The sequence below is a fragment of the Somniosus microcephalus genome, chromosome 2 (genome assembly GCF_052327205.1).
Source record: "Somniosus microcephalus isolate GS21.2 chromosome 2, FLI_Smic_1.0, whole genome shotgun sequence".
Classification (NCBI taxonomy): domain Eukaryota; kingdom Metazoa; phylum Chordata; class Chondrichthyes; order Squaliformes; family Somniosidae; genus Somniosus; species Somniosus microcephalus.
In genome coordinates, this window is record NC_140988.1 from 92,316,862 (window position 1) to 92,344,086 (window position 27,225).

At 48.1% G+C, this 27,225-nt stretch overlaps 1 long non-coding RNA gene across 1 annotated transcript in view; it reads left to right on the plus strand.

Annotated features, from left to right (window-relative positions):
* LOC147122801 (uncharacterized) overlaps positions 1-23,801 on the plus strand; it is an 89,420-nt gene extending 65,619 nt beyond the window's left edge. Inside the window, exon 2 of the long non-coding RNA XR_015080339.1 lies at positions 23,400-23,801. This is a non-coding gene — a long non-coding RNA (uncharacterized LOC147122801). The remainder of the gene's footprint in view (positions 1-23,399) is intronic.
* Positions 23,802-27,225: the final 3,424 nt, after the last annotated feature.

Genomic DNA, 27,225 nt, shown 5'->3' on the forward strand with positions numbered 1-27,225 from the left:
TGTCGCTAATGAGCGGATAATGAGATGCTAATGAGCGGAATGTTAAGGTTTTTCGGATACCGCGGGCGCGATTTTAGCCCGGCCGAAACGTAAATATGCTTAAAACCGTCTCGGAAGCGTAAGCTTTCTTTGGAGGTAACGCGCGCGTAGGTACGCCCTGTAACTTTTGAGCGCATACCCGACAGACGCACACGCGATGACAGACAGAATGACAGACAGACAGATCGACCGATTTATATATATAATATAGATAGATGAAGATAAAATAAGATAGATAGAGATAAGATAAGAAGATAATATAAAAGGATCGTTGTGTCTCTATCTGTCTGTCTGTCTGTCTGTCCGGGACATCACTCAAAAGTTATAGAGCGTACCTACACATATGTTATATCAAAAGAAAGCTTATGATTAGGGGAGTGTCATAGGCATATTTACTTTTTGGTCAGACAAAAATTGTTCGGACAGTATACAAAAAACATTCAAAAAACGGACAAAATCCGCTCATTAGCGGTTGACCAATCCTACCGCTCATTAGCGTTGAGTGACGTGATGGTTAACCAATCCTACGGGGGCACGGGGGGGCTTTCATGGCGTTGTGGGTGGGGCCTAATCCTTCAAACAGCCGAGCGGGAGCTGAGCTGAGGTGAGTGGCAGCCATTAAAGACCGGTCGGGCCTGAAGCTAAAAAAATGTAATGGAGGTGAGGAAATTGGTTGATTCATTAGTATTGATTCAGGAATTTCTCTCTCTCTCTCTCTCCTTCCCCCCTCTCCCTCTCTCTCTCTCCTTCCCCCCCTCTCTCTCTCTCTCCCGAAGCGGGAGCTCAGCTGAGGTGAGTCGCGGCCCGAGAGCCCGGCCGGGCCTGAAGCGCTAGGCCGCGCATGGTCACCGCGGCCTGCCTCTAAATCCTTCCGCCCCTCTCTCTCTCTCATCTCTCCTTTCCCCCCTCTCTCTCTCTCTCTCTCTCTCTCTACTCCTTCCACCCCTCTCTCTCTCTCCTTCCCCCCTCTCTCTCTCTCTCTCTCTCTCCCGAAACGAAAGCTCAGCTGAGGTAAGTCGCGGCCCGAGAGCCCGGCCGGGCCTCAGGCGCTACGCCGCGCACGGGGGCTCCAGCTCAGTGGATCGGGGCGCTCATTGGGGGTCGGCCCGCAACACATCGACTGGAGGAGCATCGGCTCGCTCTCCTCCTTCCCCCCCTCTCTCTCTCTCTCTCCTTCCCCCCCCTCTCTCTCTCTCCCTTCTCTCCTCTCCTCTCTCTCTCTCCTTCCCCCCTCTCTCTCTCTCTCTCCTTCCCCCCCTCTCTCTCTCTCCTTCCCCCCTCTCTCTCTCTCTCTCCTTCCTCTCTCTCTCCCTCCCCTTCCCTCTCTCCTTCTCTCTCTCTCTCTCCTTCCCTCTCTCCTCTCTCTCTCCTTCCCCCCTCTCTCTCCTCCCCCCTCTCTCCTTCCCACCTCTCTCTCTCTCTCCTTCCCCCCTCTCTCTCTCTCTCCTTCCCCTCTCTCTCTCTCCTTCCCCCTCTCTCTCTCTCCTTCCCCCTCTCTCTCTCTCTCTTTTTTCTCTCTCTCTCTCCTTCCCTCTCTCTCCTTCCCTCTCTCTCTCTCTCTCCTTCCCTCTCTCTCTCTCTCCTTCCTCTCTCTCTCTCCTTCCCCCTCTCTCTGTCCCTCTCTCTCTCTCTCTCTCCTTCCTCCTCTCTCTCAGCTCTCTCTCATCGCCTTCCCCCCTCTCTCTCTCTCTCCTTCCCACTCTCTCTCGCTCCTTCCCCCCCTCTCTCTCTCTCTCTCTCTCCTTCCCCCCTCTCTCGCTCTCCTTCCCCCCCCTCTCTCTCTCTCTCCTTTCTTCCCCTCTCTCTCTCTCCTTCCCACTCTCTCTCTCTCCTTCTCCCACACAGACAGACAGACAGACAGACGGACAGACGGACAGACTCATTGATATATATAGATAAAAATTATTTTTTCTTTTTTCATAACAGCATGCCCTCAAGAAAACGGGCTCTTGAGTTCCCTCGGCACCACCGGGCACTCCACCTAGTAAATAATATTTTAAAGTAATCACATATAGTTCATACCAGTCCTTGCAAAATGAATGTTAATGACAAGATCAGATGATAATAAATTAGTTTTTTCTTTTAAGATATAAATGAATGTGGAATGATTTCCCGGCCCTGCTCTCAGCATTGTCTGAACACTCATGGTAGCATAGTGGTAATGTCACTGGGCTAGTAATTCATGAGACCTGATGATCCAATAGACGTAAGTTCAAATCCCATCATGGCAGCTGGGGAATTTAAATTCAGTTAATTAAATAAATTGGGAATAAAAAGCTAGTATCAGTATCAGGAATAGTAACCATAAAACTATTGGATTGTCATAAAAACCCATCTGGTTCACTAAGGAAAATCTGCTATCCTTACCTATCTTGCCATCTGGCCTATATGTGACTCTGGACCCACAGCAATGTGGTTGACTCTTAAATGGCCTAGCAAGCCACTCAGTTATAACAAACTGCTACAAAACACAATAATAAGAATAAAACTGGACAGATTACCTGGCATTGAACCTCGGTATGGACACAGCAATGGCACACCCAGCCCAGTTGACACTGCAAAGTCCTCCTCACCAACATCTGGGGACTTGTGCCAAAATTGGGAGAGCTGTCCCACAGATTAGTCAAGCCAAGCCTGGCATAGTCATACTCACACAATCATACCTTTCCCAACATCCATCCATCGCCATCTCCTGTTAGGACAGACCTACCAGTGTGGTGGCACTGTGGGATACAGTTGGGAATGGCCCTGGGGGTCCTCAACATTGATTCCGAACCCCTTGAATTCTCAGGTCAAGCATGGGCAAGGAAACCTCCTGCTGATTACCGCCCTCCCTCAACTGATGAATCAGTACTCCTCCATGTTTGAACATCACTTGGAAGAAGCACTGAGTGAGCAAGGGCACAGAATGTACTCTGGGTAGGAGGCTTTAATGTCCATCATCAAGAGTGGCTCGGTAGCACCATGGCTGGCCGAGTCCTGAAGGACATAGCTGCCTGCGACAGGTGAGAGAACCAACACAAGAGAAAAACCTACGTGACCTCGTCCTCACCTCTAGTAGATGCATCTATCATTGATAGCAGTGACCACTGCACGATCATTGTGGAGACGAAGTCCCGTCTTCACAGTTAGGACACCCTCCATCATGTTGTGTGGCACTACTACGATGCTAAATGGGATAGATTCAGAACAGATCTAGCAGCTCAAAACTGGGCATCCATGAGGCATTGTGGGCCATCAGCAGCAGCAGAATTGTATTCCACCACAATCTGTAACCTTAAGGTCCAGCATATCCCTCACTTTACCATCAAGCCAGGGGGGCCAACCCTGGTTCAATAAGGAGTGTAGAAGAGCATGCCAGCAGCAGCACCAGGCGTACCTAAAAATGAGGTGCCTGTTAAGTCTGTGTGTTATAGTGAGAATTACTACACAGACCACAAGAGTAAATTCAACAGGTCTTTACTGGTTGGAGGTCGGACTATACTGAATACAATATTATTACACTGTGCTTATATACCGGTGTGGTCACCACCGGTATTACGTATACAGCAGCCAAAGAAAGTAGTACCTTTCTTAAGGTGGACCAGGCTTAAGTTCTCTTAAGGTGGAACAGGTTACATACACCACAATCCTCCCTTTTTAGCTTAACAGTCATATCCCCAAATAAACATAACATATATACATATATAACTTCAGGTATAACAGTTCAAAGGTTCAGTCTCTCAGGAGGCTTTCTGATTCGGCTTGGATAACGCCTTTCAGTGGTCTCTGATTCTTGTTGTTGAGGTGCCTCCTCTAGTTGGTTGCCAATGTATTGGGTGTCATCATCATCAAATACATTCCCGGCCGAGGTAGATGCTTCAGGTTCATGAACGTCTTCCACAGCTGTCTCTGTCACAACCATGGGTTCGACCCTTGCTCTCGACTCTACCAGTTGATCCGCATGACGCCTTATCACATTATGACCAATATCTACGGTGTACATCAGAGGTCCTTGTCTGGCCCGGATTGTTCCGGACTGCCATTTGTCGTTTCCATAGCCCCTTGCCATCACTGGTTGTCCTACGTCGAAAGTTCGAGTGGTCTTGCTGTTAATATGCCGAAACTGTTTGTTTTCCACTTCCCTCCGCACATTTGGTTTTAACAAGTCCAACTTGGACCGCAACCTCCTGTTATAAAACATCATAGCAGGACTTTGGTTAATCACGGCATGATCGGCGTTTCTATATGACATCAGGAACTTATCGACCTTGTGTTGCAGCGGAATCTGATCATCATTCATGGCCTTAATAGCCTTTTTGAATGTCTGGACAAATCTTTCAGCCAACCCGTTTGTCGCCGGATGATATGGGGCAGAGGTATAATGTTTAACTCCATTCTTCTTTAAGAATTGTTGGAATTCTTCCGATACAAACTGTGGTCCGTTGTCCGAACAGATCTGTTCTGGCAATCCGTTCCTTGCGAATATTGTTCTTAACACCGCAATTGTCTTTTCTGAAGTAGTGGTATTCATCTTGATCACTTCTGGCCATTTGGAATGTGCGTCCACCGCGATTAGGAACATGGAGTCCATGAATGGACCAGCAAAGTCAATACCCGGCCACCATACGTAAGCCCTAGCAAGACTTTTCATTTTAACTCCCCCCAGATGACCTTCATGTAGTTCTTTTAAAACTCTTTCCCTTAACTTGGGAGGAATAATCACTCTTGTCCCGTACATCAAAGTACCATGGCAGATGGACAGCTGGTCTCGCCTTGCCGAGAATGCCGGTAACAGAGGATCACCCCGTGTTGGCCATCCTTTCACTGTCACCTCGTAGACTCTGGACAGTGTCGGGTCGTTCCTGGTTTCTCTTTCAATACTTGCGTTGGTGACAGGTAAACACTCGATAATGGTCGAATGAAATAACTCAACAGGGTCAACTTCCGTCGTGTCTTCATCTTCAGGTAGTGGCAGGCGCGACAGGCCATCAGCATTGCCATGCTGTTTCGTACCTTTGAATTCTATCTGACATTGATGTGCCCCTAAGAAAAGAGACCATCTCTGGAGACGCTGTGCTGTTATCACCGAAACACCCTTCTTAGGGTTAAAAATGGACACCAACGGTTGATGGTCCGTCAGAAGTGTGAATTTTTTGGCCCTGTAGGTAATGATTAAACTTCTTCACTCCCCATACAAGACTAAGGGCCTCCCTATCGATCTGCGCATAGTTGCGCTCAGCGGAGGTCAATGATCTGGATGCAAACGCGACTGACCTTTCCGTGCCATTTGGCAATTTATGTGAGAGTACTGCCCCAATACCATATGGAGAAGCATCACAAGCCAACCGAATAGGCAGTGTCGGGTTGAAGTGAGCCAACACTTCCTCTGAGGTGATCAATTCTTTGCTTTTGCGAAATGCCTTCTTACAGTTTTTGCCCCAGTCCCATGGTACCCCTTTCTGTAAAAGAGCGTTCAACGGATGCAGCACCGTGGATAGATTTGGCAGAAATTTATGGTAGTAGTTAATTAATCCTAGAAACGACCTCAACTGAGAGACATACTCCGGAGCGGGAGCCTTTACAACTGCCGCTATCTTGTCAGGAGACTTATGAAGCCCCTCCCGGTCAATGACATGACCACAGTACGAGATCCGCTTCTGGAAGAACTCACATTTCTGCCGATTTACCCTAAGTCCATACTCTTTCAGTCTGTTGAGCACCAGTTCCAAGTTAGCGAGATGCTGTTCATCACCATCACCTGTGATCAGAATGTCGTCCAGGTAACATTGTGTGCCTGGAATTCCCTGTAATACCTGCTCCATGGCCCTCTGCCAAATTGCTGGAGCCGATGCCACACCAAAAACCAGCCTATTGTACCGGTACAACCCTCGATGCGTGTTGATCGTGAGGTATTGGCGTGACTCTTCTTCAACCTCCATCTGCAAGTACGCCTGCGCCAGGTCTATCTTGGTGAAGTGTTTCCCGCCAGACAATGAAGCGAAAATATCCTCAATCCGTGGAAGCGGATACTGCACCGTGTGAAGCACCGGATTAATGGTGATCTTGAAATCTCCACAGATGCGAACCTTCCCTGGATCTCCTGGCTTATTGTTCGCAGGACGTTTCATAACGGGAACAATGGGCGTAGCCCACTCACTCCAATCTACTTTAGACAGTACCCCTGAACGTTCTAGTGCTTCCAGCTCCGCTTCAACCGCAGGTCGTATTGCATAGGGTACCGGTCTGGCTTTAAAAAATTTTGGTTGTGCATGTTCATCAATCTTGATGTTTGCCGTAATTCCTCTCAGTGTTCCCAGTCCCGGCTGGAACACCTCTTTAGCCTCATCCAATATTCTGGACAATCGTTTAGGTTTGACAGCTGTTTCCCCGGAATCTACCGTTAGTGCTTTCAAGGAGTGCCAGTCCATATTCATTTTCCTAATCCACTCCCGTCCTAGTAGTGGTGGACCTCCTTCAGGTAGCACATATAAGTCCATTACTTGGCTTCCTTCGCCCTTGTGGACCACTTCTACCTCTATTTTTCCGATGGGGTACACTCTTTGCCCCGTGTACGTTTTCAATATAATCTCCGTATCCTGTAAGGGAATATGTTGGAATAACCTTCTGTAATCTTTCTTATTCATGACCGTCAATGCCGATCCAGTGTCCAATTCCATTTTTACTTGGACTCCTGCTATCTTAAGAGTGACCCAAATTGTCTGGAGGTCTGTATCCTTAGCAACGTTGTGTATTCTTAAGCTATCCAGTTCATTACTGCTAGCGTCTGAATCTGACTTCTGTTCAGTCAAACTGTTCTTTGTCACCTTGTGTACCTTTGCATATTTTCCTTGCGGTGACTTTTTATTGCTGGTCTTCTTTCCTGACCGGCATACTTTAGCTATGTGGCCAAGCCTGCCACACGTTCTGCATTCTTGGTTTTTAGACCAACACTGGTTCTGATCGTGCGTTGTCTTTCCACAACGATAACATTTGACAGAACTCAAACCCAATTTGTTTGTACCGAGTTCCGGTGGCCGTAGCTGCATTACTGCCGTGCCTCTCGCTGCAGCCTCGTGTGCTGCTGCCATAGTGACCGCCTTCTCGAGAGACAGCTCATTCTCCTCGAGCAGTCGCCTTTGTGTATCCTGTTTAAATAAACCACACACAAATCTATCTCGAAGTGCCTCTGTCAATCCCGTTCCAAACTGACAATATTTTGCTAGCTTACGTAATTTCATCAAATATTCAGCATTGCTTTCATTTTGCAGCTGTCTTCTATCGTAAAATTTAAATCGTTCCGCTAGCATCAGCGGCGTGGGGCTAAGATGATTTTTTAGGACAGTAACAGTCTGTTCGAACGTCTTATCCGCCGGTTCATCTGGTGATAACAGGTGTTTCAATTGCCCGTATGTCTTCGCACCCATTAAGTTTAGTAATGTTAGTGCTTTATCTGTCTCAGGAATTTTATTTGCCTTACAATAGTGTTGTATGCATTCTACATACATAGCCCAGTCTTCTATATCACTGTCGAAGGCATTAATGTTCCCATGTTTAGGCATCGTAGCAATTTATCGTATTTTTAATGTTATCTAAGATGGCGGCTTCCCGCTCTTGCCGTCGTCCTCCACCCACAAAATGGCGGTTTTCCCACGCTTGGCGGTCTTCACCAGTCCCCCAACGCTGTCTCTGCTTCACCGCGGCTCTCGCGCCTTCAGTTTCCCCAGACGCTGCGCCTTTAGCCCGAATGCGGCCCTTATCTCCGGTCGCGATCGATGTCCCGCGCTGCGCCTCTCGCTCGAAAGCGGCCCGGCCCTTATCTCTGGTCGCGATCGACCTCACCGCCCTTATTCCTCCGTCTTCCCAGCCCCGTCTGTACAGCCAACGCGGTTGACTTTCTGTCGCGTCACTGCCTGGCTTACCCACCACGAGGTAGTAGAAGAAGCTGACAGTCGCTGATGGAGGCTTTGAGGTCAGGATGTCTTCTGCACTCCGGTTGCTCGATGCCTGCCGCTCGACGTGTCTTCCCGTAGGTGATGAGGGTGGAAACCTCTCTTCGACGTCCTGTCTGTGGACGAAGTCGCCGTGGAAATTACTGCAGCAGGGTAAGAATCGGACTCGTCGCCACTGTTAAGTCTGTGTGTTATAGTGAGAATTACTACACAGACCACAAGAGTAAATTCAACAGGTCTTTACTGGTTGGAGGTCGGACTATACTGAATACAATATTATTACACTGTGCTTATATACCGGTGTGGTCACCACCGGTATTACGTATACAGCAGCCAAAGAAAGTAGTACCTTTCTTAAGGTGGACCAGGCTTAAGTTCTCTTAAGGTGGAACAGGTTACATACACCACAGTGCCAACCTGGGGAAGCTGCAACACAGGACTACATGCATGCTAAAAAGTGGAAGCAGCATGCTATGGACAGAGCTAAGCGATCCCACAATCAACGGATCAGATCAAAGCTCTGCAGTCCTGCCACATCCAGTCGTGAATAGCGGTGGACTATTAAACAGCTAACAGGAGGAGGAGGTGCCATGAATATCCCCACCCTCAATGATGGTGGAGCCCGGCACGTGAGTGCAAAAGACATTTGCAACCATCTTCAGCCAGAAGTGCCAAGTGGATGATCCATATCGGCCTACTCCCGAGGTCCCCACCATCATAGAAGCCAGTCTTCAGCCAATTCGATTCACTCCACATGATATCAAGAAACGGCTGAATGCACTGGATACAACAAAGGCTATGGGCCCTGATAACATCCCGGCTATCGTGCTGAAGACATGTACTCCAGAACTAGCTGCGCCTCTAGCCAAGCTGTTCCAGTACAACACTGGCATCTATCCGACAATGTGGAAAACTGCCCAGGTATGTCCTGTCCACAAAAAGCAGGACGAATCCAATCCGGCCAATTACCGCCACATCAGTCTACTCTCAATCATCAGCAAAGTGATGGAAGGTGTCGTCAACAGTGCTATCAAGCAATAACCTGCTCACTGATGCCCAGTTTGGGTTCCATTTATCAGCCCAAGCATTGCCATGTTGTACAGGTCACACTGTAAACCACCATGGGTTGTTGTGTTATCAGAGGAGCTGATCACTATAGAATTCTCATCCAGAAGCTCCACTCCTGACCTTATGACAGAGATGGGGTCATTGGTGAAGCAGCTGAAGATGGTTGGGCTGAGGACACTGCACTGAGTAAGTCTGGCAGTGATGTCCTGTGGTTGTGATTATTGACCTCTGACAACCACCTACCATCTTCCTGTATGTCAGATATGACTCCAGTCACTGCAGGGTTTTGCCATTGACCACCAACCAATCTCAATTTTGCTAAGGCTCCTTGGTGTCATGCTCAGTCATTTGGCAAGGCAGAGTGTGGGTGAACACATGGAGGGATTTGAAGGTGAGGACAAAGACCTCAAAGTTGATTCACCCGGGTGCAGGAAGCCAGTAGAGCCTCACAAGGAGGGAATGATGGTATGCATGCCTCTTTTGCTTGATGCTGACACTGAATGCAAAAAGTGAAAAATGTTTCATTCCCCAACACTGACATTCTTCAACTTGATAGGCATGAAATCAGTAGTAAGCACAAAATGGGGCAGTGCCATCGTCAATCCTCTTTTTAGAAATGAAACGGTTAAAAAAGTTGTGTATGGCATAGTAAAATTGGCCTAACAAATGAACTGCAAGCCTGTTGAAAAGCAGCATATTTCTTGCTTTTGTCCTGTAGGTACACTGAAGTTTAAAAGCAATGTGCAGAGACAAGTAGGAACAAAGGAACAGGAGAATGCCATTTAGCCCCTCGAGTCTGTTCTGCCACTCAATTAGATCATGGCTCGCCTGTACCTCAACTCCATTTACCCAGCTTTGCTCCATATCCCTTGATACCTTCACCCAACAAAAATCTATTGATCTCAGTCTTGAAAATTTCAATTGACCCAGCATCCACAGCCTTTTGGGGAGTGCATTCCAGATCTCCACCACCCTGTGTGTGGAAAAATACTTCCGGATTTCATTCATGAATGGCCTAGCTCTAATTTTAAGATTATGCCACTTTTTCTAGTTTCAGTCATTCCAGAAATAGTTTCTCTGTGTCTACCCTATCAAATGCCATTATCATTTTAAAGAACTTGTTCAGATCACCCCTCAACCCTCTAAACAAGCCAAGTTTATGCAAGTTTATGCAAATTATCCCTTGAAGCCTTGGTATCATTCTGATGAATCTGTGCTGTACCCCACTCCAAGGTCAATATATCTTCCCTGAGGTTAGGTGCCCAGAACTGAATGCAGTACTCCAGATGGGGTCTGACCAAGGTTCTACACAACGGAAGCATCACTTCCTTGCTTTTGTTTTCCAACCCCCTTGAGATAAAGATCAACATTCCATTAGTATTTTTGATTACTTTTTGTTCCTGTGAACCAGCTTTTAGTGATTTGAGTACATGGACAAGCAAATCCCTTTGCTTCTCACAACTCCTTGGGCTAAAAATTGAGTAGTGCCCCATTTGGGGCACTAACTTCGCTGGGGCACTACTTTTGTGGTAGCGCCCCAAGATGGAAGCGGACGCTACTGGAAGTGCCCCGCATCCCTGGAAGCGTCCCACATCCCTGGAAGCGCCCCGCATCCCTCTTGGGGCGCTGCGAGTCAATATCGCGGCGCTAAGTACCACGGTATTGCAGGCTTTCTTCCCCTTCTTAAAGGGGAGGGGCCTTGTGCAGCGCGGCCTGGGGCCCAGCCGGGCCCCCGGGGATCGGGAGTGCCGGCAAAAGAGCCCAGCACTCAAGAGAATTGCCGGGTTCTTGGAGCGCAGCCAGCACTCCACGGGGGGGGGGGGTGCTGTTAAGGAGGCCGGGGACAGGAGCGGAGGCAGGTGCTGGCAGGTGGCCAGCAACAAAAATGGCCGCCCCACACCTCGCCTTTAAATTGCGACTCCCCGGCCGCAGGTAGACATAGCGTCCAACAGTAAGTCAGGGGGCGTTCCCGAAGATCGCGGCCGGTGCGCGAGTGGGGCACTGCGCATGGCGATGACGTCATCGCCGGTGGCGAAGCGCCATGGGGCGCTACCAGTTAGCGCTGCCGCTAACCTCCCACTGAATTTCACGGGAGGCGCGGGCAGCGCCGCGCCCGGGCGCTAGTTGCTTTGCGCCCCGTTAGCGCCCTCTTAGGGCGCTAACGGGAGGTGCAAAGCAACCCAATTTTTCCCCCGTACTCTCTCACCATTAAGAAAATATTCCCACTTCTTTTTCTCAGATCCAGAGTGGATGCCCTCACACTTCCCCACATTGAACTTCATCTGCCAGAATCACGTAGCCTGTCTATGACTCTTTGTAACTTCCTGCTCCCATCTACACAACTCACTGGCCCTCCTAACTTAGTATCATCTGCATACTTGTACAACTTTCTATTCCTTCATCCAAATCATTAATATATATGGTGAAAAGCTGAGACCCCACTTCAGACCCCTGGGAATACCACTTGTCACATCCTCCCAATCAGAGAATATTCCCTTTATCCCTATTCGCCATCTACCTTCCAACCAATTATGGACCAATGCCACAAAGTTACCTTCAGTTCTATGATCTCTTGTATGGAACCTTATCAAATGCCTTCTGAGACTCCATATAGACAACACCCAAACATCCATTGACTTTCCCTTATCTATCATGCCAGTGACCTCCTCAAAAGATTTAACTAGATTAGTCAGACAAGACCTGCCATTCATAAATCCACACCAGCTCTCTTTAATCAGTTGATACTTGTCCAAGTGTTCAGTCACTCTGTCGCTGATGATGAGTCCAGTAACTTCTCCAGAATTGATGGTAAACTGACACATCTGTTGTTACCTGGTTTCTTTAAACTTCTTAAATAGAAACATAGAATCATAGAAATATACAGCACAGAAGGAGGCCATTTGAACCATCGTACCTGTGCCGTAAATAATGGAGTAACATTTGCATTCCAAAGGCACAATTTCTGAATCTAGAGAGCTTTGGAAAATTACATAGGATTACATAGGATACGCCAGAAAGAAATTGGCCATTCAGCCCAACCAGTCCATGCCGGTGTTTATGCTCCACTCAAGCCTCCTCCCGTTTTTCCTCATCTAACTCTATCAGCATAACTCTCTATTCCCTTCTCCCTCATATGCTTGTCTAGCCTCCCCTTAAATGCATCTATACTGTTCGCTTCAACCACTCCCTGTGGAAGCGAGTTCCACATTCTCACCACTCTCTGGTTAAAGAAGTTCCTTCTGAATTCCCTATTTCATTTCTTGGTGACTAACTTATATTGATGACCTCTAATTTTGCTCTTCCCCACAAGTGGAAACACTCTCTCTGGATCGACTCTATCAAAACCTTTCATAATTTTAAAGACTTCTATTAGGTCACCAACTCAGCCTTCACTTTTCAAGAGAAAAGTGACCCAGCCGATTCATCCTTTTCTGATAGGTATAACCTCACATTTCTGGTATCATCCTTGTAAATATTTTTTGCACCTTCTCCAGTGCCTCTATATCCTTTTTATAATATGGCGACCAGAATTGTACGCAGTCCTCCAAGTGTAGTCTAACCAAGGTTCGATACAAGTTTAGCATAACCTTGCAATTCAATCCCTCTAGAAATAAACCCTCGTGCTTGTTTTTTTTTTTTTTATAGCCTTATTAACCTGTGTCGCAACTTTCAGTGATTTGTGTATTTGTACTTCGAGATCCCTTTGCTCTTCTACCCCACTTAGATTTGTATTTTCCAAGTAATATGTGACTTCCCTATTTTTCTTACCAAAATGTAATGGGCCAGAAATTCCAGGCCAGAAGCGTGAGTACGGTCGGCTTACTCACGCTTCTGGCCGTTGGAAATGCCGGCGTTCAGCATGAACAGCGCATGCGGGGAACGCCGACATTTCCAGACCTCGAGCGCGTGCGACTGCACAGGCAGCGCTTGCGCAGTGAACTTCGTGGATTTCATTCATGAAATCCGTGAGGGTAAGTCCTCAGAAGTTACACTTGGAAAAAGCAAGTGTAAAGTTGTTCATTGGCTGCGGAGGAAGATATATTTTATCGTGGAGCTTTTGAAATGCAATATTTTTGTTTGGGAAAGGGAGGGAAGTTATTTTAAGAAATTTTAAGTAAGTTTTAAAGTTTAAATTTTTTTTTTAAAAGGGTTTTCAGAACGGTAGGTAGAAGGAGCAATTGTGGCTGTGTGAATGGAATGTGTGAATGAGTTATGTATGTATGTCCACATATATTCCTTTACGTATATGTATGTATGTTTTATATTCCTTTACTAATGTGTCTGAATGTATGTTTTTAATTATGATTTTCCAATAAGTTACTTTCTCTGAAAGTCATAATTAAATAATACATTCATACACATAAATAAAGGAATATATACATAACACGCAAAGGAATATATACAGACATACATACTTTCAGAAGCTCCACGATAAGAAATATCTTCCTCCGCAGCCTGTGGAGCAACTGTACCCATGCTTTTTTTATGTGTAAGTTGTAATGACTGGACCTCACTGAAAGCATTAATGAAAGCGGCGAATTATACTGCGCACGCGCTGCCTGTGCAGTCGCACGCGTTCTGCCTCTGAACCCCTTCGTTCAGAGGACAGGAAATGCCGGTTTTCCCCACATGCACTGTGAATGCTGAAAACCGGCATTTCATCCGGCCAGATGCGTAAGTACCCCGACCGTACTAGCGCATTTGGAAGGGAATTACTGGGCCAACATTTTACATGTCAATAAAATAAAAAATTTAACAATTGCACGACTTGCCCCCTCGCATCTGCGACTGAGGGCCCAAGGAGGTGCATTGCGCAAGAGGTCATCATCGTACGTATCCTCACACTGTTCCCTTTGGGGAACTGTATGAAGTGGTGGAAGGATTTATGGCCGTGATTAACGCTCATTCCGTGACCGTAACCATCTTTGAACCAGCCATTAGGGTGGTTAGTCCTATGGCGGGAGGGTTTTACGGGCTCCCACAACCCATCTGAGGGGGGAGGGCCACCAACACCCACGGACGCAAGTATCCCGCTGGATGTCCACCCAGAATTTAAAGTTGGAGCTCCGACTCCACTTGCCGGGACTGTCTGGAGTGGGGTTCAACACCCTACTCCTTCTGGCCCAGCGGCGGGGATGCTTACTGCTATGCAAAAGGCCCATTCCGCACAAAAGGTGACACCCATACGTTTCCTGCGTCTTTTCCCTCCCCGTGACTGGAGCCCTATGCTGCCATTTCACGTTGCTAATTGGATTGGGCCTTTGTCATAGTGGTAGGATCCCCGCCGCTGGGCCAGATCAGGGTAGGGTTTCGAACCCCGCTCCAGACAGTCCCGGCAAGTGGAGTCGGAGCTCCGGCTCTAAATTCTGGGTTGACATCCAGTGGGATATTTGCGTCCGTGGGTGTGGGTGGCCCCCCCTCCTTGTATAGCTTGTGGGAGCCCGTAAAACCCTCCCGCCATAGGACTAACCGCCCTAATGGCTGGTTCAAAGATGGTTACGGTCACGGAATGAGCGTTAATCACGGCCATAAATCCTTCCACCACTTCATACAGTTCCCCAAAGGGAACAGTGTGAAGACACGTATGACGACGACATTGCTAAATAAATAAATGGAATTTAAAAAATTCTTTTAGGGCTTTTAAAAGTCTTTAAATTGCTTTAATTCTCTTTAAAACTACTTCAGATTACTCAAAATAATGTAAACATTTTAAAAAGTTTATAAAAGTTACCAAAATCTTCAAAAAACTTCCAAAAACCTATTTAAACTGCTGCTTTGCATGTAAAAATCCTTAGCAGCTTGACAGAAACATTGGGGGCGTGTCCAGTGAAACTGAGACCTCAAGGGGCGTGTCTCACTTACACTGCACGCTCCTGGCTTCGCGCTGGCTGCACTCCTGGGTGGCGTGACGTCATACGCTGCCCGGGAATGTGCTTTCTATTTCTGCAAGTTCAGGCGTCCCAGAAGCTGATCGGCACGAGCGCGGGGTAAGTGCAAATACGGGGCTTGCACGCGCTGCAAGCCCCGTTCTGGAATTTCTGGGCCATTACCTCACATTTATCTGTGTTGAATTTTATTTGCCAATTATATGCCCATTTTTCAAGTTTATTAATGTCTTCTTGTAATTTGTTGCAGTTCTCCTCAGTATTGACTTTTGGTGTCATCTGCAAATTTGGTGTCATATGAAATTTAGAAATTGTGTTTTTGATTCCAAAGTCTAAATCATTAATATAAATTGTGAACAACAGTGGTCCCAGCACTGATCCTTGTGGAACACCACTTCCTACCTTCTGCCACTCTGAATAGCTACCCTTTACCCCTACTCTCTGCTTTCTGTCTTGAAGTCAGCTAGTTATCCATTCTGCTACTTGTCCACTGACTCCACATGCTCTGACCTTATTCATTAGTCTATTATGTGGTTCCTTATCGAAGGCCTTTTGAAAATCTAGATATATTACATCTACTACATTACCCTTGTCTACTCTCTCTGTTACCTCCTCAAAAAATTCAATAAGATTGGTCAAGCAAGACTTTCCCATTTGAAATGCATACTGACTAAATATGATTAACACATCTGCATTTTCCTCACCTATTTCTTTTAATACCCAGGTCGTGGAGCTTTTTCTGTTTTAAGTCCCATTATTTTCTCCGTCATCAATTTTTAACTTGTATTAAATCCACTAAATTCCTCCCCTCAATTTATTTTTAAGTTCCCTTGTCACGCTGGTATTTTGGCCTCTTCCTCTGCTGTGAAAATGGATACAAAGTACTCAGTTAACACGATGTGGACTCCTCTGCATTGGGGAGACCAAACACAGATTGGGTGACCGCTTTGCAGAACACCTCCGTTCAGTCCGTAAGGGTGACCCCAAGCTTCCGGTCACCTGTCAGTTCAATTCACCGTTCCATTCTCACTCAGACCTCACCGTCTGCGGCCTCTTGCATTGTTCTGCGGAAGCTCAGCGTAAACTTGAGGAACAGCACTTCATCTTCCGACTAGGTACTTTACAGCCTTCCAGACTCAATATCGAGTTCAACAATTTCAGATCATAACCTCGGCCCCTATTATGTTTTTATATTTTTTATCCACACTTTTTTTTCTCTCTCTCCCACATGGCAGCTGTCCTTCACTCTGCCAGCGCATTTCACACTTCATCTAGAGCCATTGTTTGTTTCTTTACCTGTCCTATTACTATCTCATCTCACCTTGAATATCTCTTAATGTCTCTTCTTTCATCACCTCCCCATTTCCCAGCCCCCAAACTGCCTTTTAATCTGTTTCATTTCCTGCCTTTTTTTCTCAGTCCTGTAGAAGGGTTTCAACCCGAAACGTTGACTCTGTTTCTCTCTCCATGGATGTTGCCTGGCCTGCTGAGTTTTTCCAGTGTTTTCTGTTGTTACTCAGTTAACAAGTCTGTCATTTGGGGTGATGGGGAGGACCACAAAAGATGATTCTGCCCTTAGAGAGGTGTCGCATGAAGTGCAGTGGAGTGGAGTAATGCAGGCTTGAATCCTCATTTTTCTGAGTTCCCAATCTCAGCTGTGTTGCTCTGCGGAGATGCCCAGTCAACCAATGTCATGAGCCTTGCTATAAGGGGAGTGGTTAAGTGAATGGAGGATTTCCACTAGACTAGTTTGTGTATTAGGAAAGCACATTTGAGTGTGTATGTGATATATAAAAACATACACTAAGGGATAACAGATGTCATTTCATTAATCTCTTTATACTATTATGGTCTTTGTCTTTTAGATGTAAATGAATGTAAACTTGGAGTGGATAAATGTCCTCAAAGCAAAGTTTGCAAAAATACTTTTGGAAGCTATTTATGCATCTGCGAGGAAGGCTTTGTAATTGGAACTGAAGATGATAAAATCAAATGCAGAGGTACAATAAACTGTAACCCACATTCTATAGCAGCGCCATCAACTGTCTACAACCCCATTATCAATTGTGAAATGAAGGCAGTCGTGGTATGGATAAAGTCACCCTGATTATCAGAACTGACAGCAGCTCCTACTTTGGCTTACCTGCTAATTATAAATGATGCAGCACTGGTGTTTCCAGAGACATAGAGCTCCAACACAAAAACTATTTTTTTAACCCTGTACTGGTAGAAGAACAGTGTCATCAACAGTGGACATAACTGGCCACCTCTGGCAGCACCGGATGCTGCAGGCCAGCATTTTACTGGCGGTGGGAGGGCTGAGTAATTAACTTCCATGTACAGGCAATGTAGTTTTGTTTTGTAGAAAATCCCCTGATGTTGGTAACAAATCTCACAGCCAGAGGATTAGAGTTGCAATTATGATTTTTAAACAACCATGTATGCCCCATTGTTTATGTAATACTGCTTGTACTGGATGCCATCCTGAAACATAAATTGCAGATTCTAGAGCACCAGCAACTAATACATACTAAACCACTTGCATACTCAACATTTGTGTATCCAGAAACATTAAATAGCATCACTTGTTGACTGCAACAGGTGGACTGGTGCTTTGTTGGAGAAAATCTGTTTTCTGGGGCCAAGGAATCATTATTTATTATGATACTCCAGGGCCTCAAATCTCCTTGAGTCTGGGGTGAACTGCCGGTATAACTGGAGTGGGTGAGGGCAGGAATCGGGGTAAGACCCAGTAACGCCGGGTCTCTGCCCCCGAGAATACAGTCATAGAGCTTTCCTCCAAGGGCGGTGTGGGGTGGGGTGGCACAGGCAATAGTCGTGTCCGCCCTTTTGCAGCCTGACATATTAAAAGGAGGTGGGTTGGTGTTGTTCCCATTAGTTGATGGTACAAGGACTAGGGGACACAGATTTAAGGTTTTGGGCACGAGATACAGGGGGGATGTGAGGAAAAACTTTTTTACGCAGCAAGTGATGACCAGGAAGTGGTGGAAGCGGAGACACTCAATGTTTTCAAGGGGAGACTGGATAGGCACTTGAGGGAAATAAACTTGCAGGGCTACGGGGATAGAGCGGGGAAATGGGACTGACTGGATTGCCGGCACGGACTCAATGGGCCGAATGGTCTCCTTCTGTGCCATTATGACTCTATGGCTTTATGATTTCAAATCTTTTCTGCTGTTCACGGTTGGACCTACTGGCTTTGTCTGTAAGTGGCTGGAACACACCACATTTTTCTACTCTCCCCAACAGGCACCAAGATATGCTGAGACTGGTGTGGGTGCCCACTGTCACAATGCAAATGACTTAACCCCAGCTACTCCAACTGGTCAGGCAGTTGGTCACTGGCGGGACGCAACTCCAGCTCCGCATTGTTAGGGTGATGGAGCGGGATCCCAGATTTTCAGCCACCATGTTTGCACAGGTAGTACAGTGCGTTGGAGCCTGAGTGAGCTGTATCATGAGGTGATAAGGTGTAAAGTCCTAGCCATGATTCTCCATATGGTGAGCTGTGCTGCCAGATAGAGGTGACAAGCAGCAGCCAGGCCACCCCCACCTCAGGGAAGCAAAGACAGTCAGCCAAGGCCATTCTTTCCAAACTCCTGGTGGCCAGCTTCAGAGCAGCAGTAGTGGAGGCCTTGGAACAGGATGCCGTTTTACCCACCTTTCTGACAGAAGATGATGCATGGCACAGGAAAGGAAAGAAGCAATAATACCTCATTCTCAGAAAATAAATTGTGGCCCTGTAATTCCTGGGCCTGGGAGGGAAGAACACGGCATAGGACAGGTGAGGAGGGGCTAGAATTTGGGGGCAGGACATGATTCTGACAAGTCTCCACCCCTTTCCACTCACAACCAAAAACCTCCAAAGGGAGGGACAGGCCCTTCTGTCACCCACCCTCCATTTAGCCTGATATCACTTAAAGAGGTGGGACTAGCAGACTGATGGCTGCCACCAGTTCCACCTTCCTTGCAGCCAATCTACAAAGGTGAGCCTGCAATGCCATTACCCAGCAGCAATCAATCAATCAAACAATCGATTGCCATTAGGAAAGCAGCAACAAGAGAATGGGGTCTTCCTTTTTTTCAAAAGAAAATTATCTTCAGTCGCAACAGACTGCCTTGACGGAACAGCAAGATGCAGCTCCAATTTCCCTGCTTGATGAACACCATAAATGGCACAGGTGCCCGTCGCCTTTATGTAGGAAACTCTATCCTCTGAAATTGGGACGGGATCAAAGGCAGGCCAGACTGGTGCCCAGAAATCCTGCCCTGTCACACCTCCAGAAATGGAGCAGGGCTCAAGGAATTTCAACCCCCTATAACGCCACATGTCTGACATCTCAATGGCAAAGTAATGTTGCAATGCACTGTCAACCGATTTCTTTGATGCTAGAAATGAGGTGTTGAAGTTGCATTGAATACAGATCACATTTAGGAGGGAATTTTAAGATGGATGATCGGGTGGGATTGGGTGCGGGTGGGGGTTAAATGGGCTAAAATTCTGAGCGTGTCAGGAAGCTGGCTCCAACCCGCTGACTTCCGGGTTTTACTGAGGTGGGACAAGGGGCGGGCAGCCAACCCGCTCACAGGAGGCGGCTTGGCATGTTACATATGTTAATGAGGCTGGAAGCCTCAGATTTAACCTTCTTTGTACGTTTTACTGTGGCCAGCCGGGTTTCCCGGGCTTCCTTGTGGGCCAGGAGGAGCAGGCGTGCTCCCTGAGGAATCGGACCGCCCCCCCCAGGTTTGGGGCTCGGACCATGGCACCGCCCCCCCCCCCACCGGTGTCGGGGATCGGACCTACCTGGTCCTGCGGCCTCCTCTGGAGTGCTCCCCACCCAACTGGAAGCCAAACCATTCAATCAGGCTGACTTCTGGGCTGGGAACCTGTCAGGGCCAAAAGTCGCAAGCTGTGGAGTTAAATCTCCACAACACGTGGGGAAACCCAGACTTCCAGGCTTCCCATCTGAAGCTCTGCCCCCCACACACACCACCCCCCCCCCCAAGCCTACACAACCAGGCCCAGTATATATCCAGCCCTTAAAGTTTACTGTCATTTCAATACAAAGACCTCCAGCTTCTTTTCTCAACCACCAACTGTTTCCTTAAATCCCTCTCCTCTGCCCCTCCACCCTCACCGCCAACAAGTGTCAGAAGCTCATGGACTACTTTGTCACTAAGGCCGGAATTTTCTCAAGGGAGATGGGTTGGGGGCGGGGGGGCCTCCGAGGTGGGCAGGAAGCCCGGGAGGCCAGGTTTTCCGCAGGCCCTGCCGACTTTAACGGCAAGGCCTGATTTGCATGTGAGGCCTTGGATTCCCGCCCGCAGCCAGCCAGGTTGAGAGGTTGGCTGGCTGCGGACGGGTAGGCCTCAGATGTGAGGGGTCTGTCCGGGGGAGGGATTGCAGGATCGGCATGGTTGGGGGTGGGGGGGTCGGGGGTCGACATGGTCAGGGATTGAGGTGGGGGGTCGGGGGGTCGCCGGGGGGTGGGTGGGCCGCTGGAGGATCGGCAGGTGGTTCGAGATCGGGAAGGGGCTGGGAATCGGCAGGGGATCAGATCAGGGATCAGGAGAGGGTCGGAGGATCAGCAGGGGGTCGGCGATCGGGAGGGGATTGAACAATCAGGAGAGGGGGTCGGCCGGGCATCAGTGGGATCGGGGATCGGCGGGGGGGGGGGGGTCGGGGTGGGGGGAGGACGGCAAGGAGGATAGAGGATTGGGGCTGGCCAGCAGAGGATTATAGGGGTGGGGGGAGGCCTCACGGTGGGGATTGGAGGCCTGGGAAGGCGATCGGAGGCTTCGTGGTGGGTCTCCAATCGTGGAGGGTGGGTTAAGCAGGGACCCTGGATCCAGGAGGTGGCTAGAAAGCCACTTACCTCCTGGATCCACAATCACCGCCTCGGTTTAACTGCCGGGTTTCACGAATTGTGTGAAACCCGTCCACAGGCAGTTAAATACAAAATGGAGGGGGAAAATAGAGGCTTCCAGCCTCATTACAATATTTAAATTAAGGTACCGCTCGCTGGGAGCGGGTTGGCTGCCCGCTTCTGTCCCACCTCCGTTAAAACCGGAAGTGGACGGGATCAGGTCGGGAATCCGATTTTTAACAATTTAACTGCCCCCACGCTCCAAACCCACCTGTTTTTATGGGAAAATTCCAGCCTAAGCATGAGACCATTTGTTCAGCTGGATCTGCCGCATTTCCCTTTCCCTTGTCCACCAAGCCAAACCTCCCCCAAGGCTCCCCACTGCTCTAGCTTTGAACTCACATCTTTCTCTAGTTTCTCCCCTATCTTCCCTCGTGCCCTCTCTCTGTTCATCTTGCCCATGACAGCGACCTCCTTCACCCTTGACCCCATTCCCTTCCTGGTCTCCATGCTAGCTGACATTGTAAATGGTTCTCTTTCCTCAGGTACTGACCCCCTCTCTTTCAAAATCACCATCATCACCCTCCTCAAAAAAGAAATTCTCAGCCCTGCTTCCTTGCAGACAAACATCCCATCACCAACCTCCCTTTCTTCTCAAAAATCCTAGAACGCATTGTCACAACCCAAATCTGTGTATTCTTTCCTGTAACTCTACCTTTGAATCTCTTCAATTGGGCTTCTGCCCACCACAGCTCCGAAATGGCCCTAATCAATGAATGTGGTGCACTGCCCTCCTTATTCTTTTTAACCTCTTTGCAGCCTTTGACACAGTCAATCACATCATCCTTCTCCAACACCTCTCTGTTGTCCAGGTCACTGGGACCCCCCTTGCTTGGTTCCACTCTTACTTATCCAATGATAGCCAGAGCATCTCCAGCATGTCCTATTCTGCACCAAGTCCTGCTCACCCACTGCCCCCGTGCTCACTGACCTACATTGGCTCCAGATCCCCCAACGTCTCAAATTTAAAATTCTCACCCTCGTGTTTAAATCACTTCATACCCTCACCCCTTCCTATTTCTGTAACCAGCCCTACAAGAACTCTGCATTCCTGCGATTCTGGCCTCTTGTGCATCCCCCACCCCCTTTGCCATGCTTTCAGCTGTCTGGGCCATGCGCTCTGGAATTCCCTCCCTTAAACCTCACCGCCTTTCCAACTCCCTCTCCTCCTTTAAGACCTTCCTGAAAACCCACCTTTTTGACCAGGTTTTTAGTCACTCGTTCTAATAGCTCCTTCTTTGGCTTGGCATCCATTTTTGTCTGAATACATCTCTGAAATGCCTTGGGATGTTTTGGAATGTTGAAATGTGCTATATAAATGTAAGTTGTTGTTGTTGTGGCGTGAGTCCATCTCCTATATTTAGAGAATGCTAAAACATAAACAAAGGTATGACTTAGTGAGGTTTTAGAGTATTTTACACTTTAATAATTGAAAATTCCTAACAATGTTAGAAGTTGATTATAGCATAGTTTGGCATGTGATGAGATAAATATTTCCCACACGTGACTTTGTCAATAGTGTCAGTGTCAGCCATGGTTCAGTGGGTAGCACACTCGCCTCTGAGCCAGAAGGTTGTGGGTTTAAGTCCCACTCCAGGGACTTGAGCACATGAATCTAGGCTGACACTCCAGTGCAGTGCTGAGGGAGTGCTGCACTATCAGAGGTGCCATCTTTCGGATTAAACCGAGGCCCCGTCTGCTCTCTCAGGTGGACGTAAAGATCCCATGGCACTATTTCGAAGAAGAATAGGGGAGTTATCCCCGGTGTCCTGGCCAATATTTATCCCTCAACCAACATAACGAAAACAGATTATCTGGTCATTATCACATTGCTGTTTGTGGGAGCTTGCTGTGTGCAAATTGGCTGCAGCATTTCCCACATTACAACAGTGACTACACATCACACACTACAGGAAACTTTTTTTATCCGGCACCGACGGGACCGACGTGGTGCCGGTTCATCAAAAATTCCGGATAACCGAAAGCTATAGTAAAAGATACGGAGAGATGAGAGCTCCGTATAAAGCAACAAACCCTGTTGCTTAGCAACAGGTTCAGAACAATGGCCACAAGTTCCAAGCGTCTCTGTAGCTTAGCAACAGCTGCAGCCACACCCTTGCACAGCAACAGATGGAGAAAGGAAGTACAATATGAAGTAAAACTTACCTGAACCTACTCCTGAATTTTGCCGGTTAACCTAGATTTCCGGTTATTTAGGTGCCGGTAAATCGAAAGTTTCCTGTACTTCATTGGCTGTAAAGCACTTTGAGATGTCCGGTAGTCTTTCTTTTAATAATGAATCTGTTTCTGACTTGTGGAGACATTTATCGTGTTGTGTTGCCAGCTGCACACACATTCTATGTGCCTCTTCTGGTTACAAATTACAACTCGTGTGTGGTGAAGATCAGGGAAAAAAAGCATCTGGAATCTTATTAATCCTCTGCTGGAGCTATGAGTGCAGACATGCCTGTTTCGAGTTTGGAATCTGTGCTGTTCAAATGCATATTTTTGCCTGATTTGTTTTCCAGATAAAGACGAATGCCTCATGGGAGCTCCCCGCTGCAGCAGGCAGGCTTTCTGCATCAGGACACATGGCTCCTATACTTGTAGGTGCCAAGAAAACTTCCATGGAGATGGTCTTGTCTGCAAGGATCTGAGGAAGCGCCACACACTGTGGGCATTTTTGCGCTACAGAATGTCAAAAAGAAAAAACATTTCATATTATCCTTAAATATTATGTTGAAATTGGTTAAACACTGCAGTCACAATTTAAAATGAACCAAAGAATGTTAGTGATGACTGAATGATGAGAATATATTGGCAAGAGCTCTCAGAACTTAAGCATGTCAGGGAGAACAATGCGACTGGGAATTACTTTACCTTAGGGCAGAAATGATTTCCAATAAAACTGACAGAACTAGTGAGAACAAGCTGTTATGTTTATCAGTCAATTCCAATGTTCCAGTATGCAGTGTAAGACCCAAACTAACTTAGAGAGGGACCTTCATGTTTGACAATAGATTACAAGATAATAATCTGGGTGAGGGGTTCAGATCATGTAATTAAACAGAACAGAACATCATCAACTGAGCCCATAGATTTAATGACAATAATTCTCTGACAGGCACCTAGTATAAATCTCATCATATGACATTTAAAAAATATATTTTTGACTGCTTATTTTTCATTGCAGGTTAGCGTTGAGTTAATACGCCCTCACAGGATACCAGACTATGATATTGCGTTCACAGGATACTAGGTTGTTTTGGACAGTGACATACAGGATGATTTGCCATCCACCATATGAATTATTGTTTGCACTCCTGCCAAACAGTCTCTAAAACAAGCTTTGGGTTGGTCTCCAAACTGCAGAATACTGTGTACTAGGCATTAGGTCACTGCTTGTGCATTTTCTCTCCATACTGCTGCCATAAACAAAAATATAATACTGTCCATATAAAGAGTGCAAAATATCTGATCTTAGTCAGACCAGATCGGCCAATAGCTTGCCTCTCCTTTAGTGGAGCATCATACTGTTGATACTTTCTTCCATTTAGTTCTGCTCCTACTAGGAGTCTCCACCATTTTCCCATAAACCACTGTTATCTTCCATGATACCATTCCTCGCCCTAATAATGTTAGAATGCATTTCAAATTGATTTATGTCATTATATTAAGATACTAGCTGAAGTGCCCGGCGGTGCCGAGGCTTTTTCGAGGGCATGTTGTTGTTGGAAGAGAGAGAGAGAGCGACTGGGGGGAAGAGAGAGAGCGACTGGGGGGAAGAGAGAGAGCGACTGGGGGGAAGAGAGAGAGCGACTGGGGGAAAGAGAGGGAGGGGGGAGGGGAGGGGAGGGAGAGGGGAGGGGAAGGGGAGGGAGGGGGAGGGAAGGGGAGGGGAGGGGAGGGCGGGGGGGAGGGGAGGGGAGGGCGGGGGGGAGGGGAGGGGAGGGGGAGGGCGGGGGGGGGAGGGGAGGGTGGGGGAGGGGAGGGGCGAGGGGGCGGGAGGGGAGGGGCGAGGGGGCGGGAGGGGAGGAGTGGGAGGGGAGGAGAGGGGAGGAGGGGGAGGGGAGGGGGGAGGAGGGGGAGGGGAGGGGAGGGAGGGGAGGGAGGGGGGAGGGGAGGAGGGGGGAGGAGAGAGGGGGGGTGGGGAGGGGAAGAGTCCCCGAGCCCCCTGATCCCCGTCCCCCCAAACTCCTGAGCCCCCTGATCCCCACCCCCCGAACTCCCGAGGTTGGCCCCCCCGAGACTCGCCCCCCCCAACCAACCAAGCACCGAACTCCGGAGGCGCGATCTTCCGAGCACCGGCCTCCCGAGTTGGCTTGAAGATTGCGGCTGTGCGAGATGGCCGGCGGGCCCGGTTGCCAGGGTAACCGTTGACGCTCACCAAGCCCCGCCCCCCGGCCGAGCCAGCGAGAGAGACGCCGCGTCTCAGCTGCTCCTGCTGCGCGCGCACCCTTTAGTAAGGGAGCGGCGCTGGGCTGAGGCCGCCCCTCCAGCCTTCGAGTGGGGCCGGGAGGTGCCTAGCTTGGGCGTGGGTGCGGAGGAGAGGCCGAGGCTTCGAGGCCTACCTGTAAAAACGGGGAAAGGTAGGAAAATGAATGAGATTAGATAAGTTAATAACTTTCTAAATCATTTTTTTTTAAAACAATATGTGTTTTAAAAGCAACGTTTTTTTTAAAGACGCAGAAAGTGGGAAAAAGAAATTTAAAGTTTGGAATCAAGATGGCGGCGACTCACCTCGGTTCAGAACGATAAGGCCCGCCCACACACACACCGATTGGTCGACCGTCAGGTCACCAAAGCGTAGGATTGGTCAATCGTCCCGTCACTCGACCGTAGGAGGGCCCGGCCGCACGCGGCAGCAAGCCGCCATACGATTGGTCGACCTCGAGGTCACTCTGTCGCTAATGAGCGGATAATGAGATGCTAATGAGCGGAATGTTGAAGGTTTTTGGGATACCGCGGGCGTGATTTTAGCCCGGCCGAAACGTAAATACGCTTAAAACCGTCTTGGAAGCATAAGCTTTCTTTGGAGGTAACGCGCGCGTAGGTACGCCCTGTAACTTTCGAGCGCATAGCCCACCAGACGCACACGCGATGACAGGCAGAATGACAGAATGACAGAATGACAGACAGAATGACAGATCGACCAATTTATATATATAGATTTCAAAACAAAGGAAAATGGTTTGTCATTTTTTCAGGGAGGCACTTTCTTGTTAAATAATTTTGGTCTTCTTTTGCTCTTCCAGTAATTTATTTTTGAGCATTACTTTCCCTTCCCATAGTTTTGCTTCATGTGCGAGGACAGGCTGGAGACATGCTTCTAGTTTTTACTAATCTCATCCTAGAGATGGCCACTACAAGGTGGACAAGAGCTGCATGAGGTAATTCGCGCTCCAGTTTCCCCAAGGTAACCGGCCTTCCTGTTACTCCTGAGGTAAGCGGCCTTCCTGTTTCTCCTGAGGTAACCGGCCTTCCTGTTTCTCCCGTGGTAACCGGCCTTCCTGTTTCTCCCATGGTAACCGGCCTTCCTGTTTCTCCCGTGGTAACCGGCCTGTTATGTTCATTAATAAATAGACATTCTTATTATGAACACAGCTAGCTTTTGCTAGTTACTTTATTGAGCACATGTGGACTTGTACAGCATCTTGTAGAGGCTTCCATCTTGACTGCTGCCTTGTGGGTAGCCTAGCCTCATGGGTAATGTAGTCTTAATATAATATATAGCTGAGTAGTGTAGTCTTATACATACAGCTATATACAGCTCTACAGCTCCACCTAGTGTCCACTATAGAATGACATGCTATTGATCACTACACGGCCTTCCTGTTTCTCCCTGAGGTAAGCGGCCTTCCTGGTTCTCTTGAGGTAACCGGCCTTCCCGTTTCTCCCTGAGGTAACCAGCCTTCCTGTTTCCCTGAGGTAACCGGCCTTCCTGTTTCTCCCTAAGGTAACCGGCCTTCCTGTTTCTCCCTGAGGTAACTGGCCTTCCTGTTTCCCCTGAGGTAACCGGCCTTCCCGTTTCTCCCTGAGGTAACCGGCCTTCCTGTTACTCCTGAGGTAACCGACCTTCCTGTTTCCCTGAGGTAACCGGCCTTCCCGTTTCTCCCTGAGGTAACCAGCCTACCCGTTTCTCCCTGAGGTAACCGGCCTTCCTGTTACTCCTGAGGTAACCGGCCTTCCTGTTTCTCCCTGAGGTAACCGGCCTTCCTGTTTCTCCCTGAGGTAAGCGGCCTTCCTGCTTCTCCTGAGGTAACCGGCCTTCCCGTTTCTCCCTGAGGTAACTGGCCTTCCTGTTTCTCCCTGAGGTAACTGGCCTTCCTGTTTCCCCCAACGTAACTGGCCTTC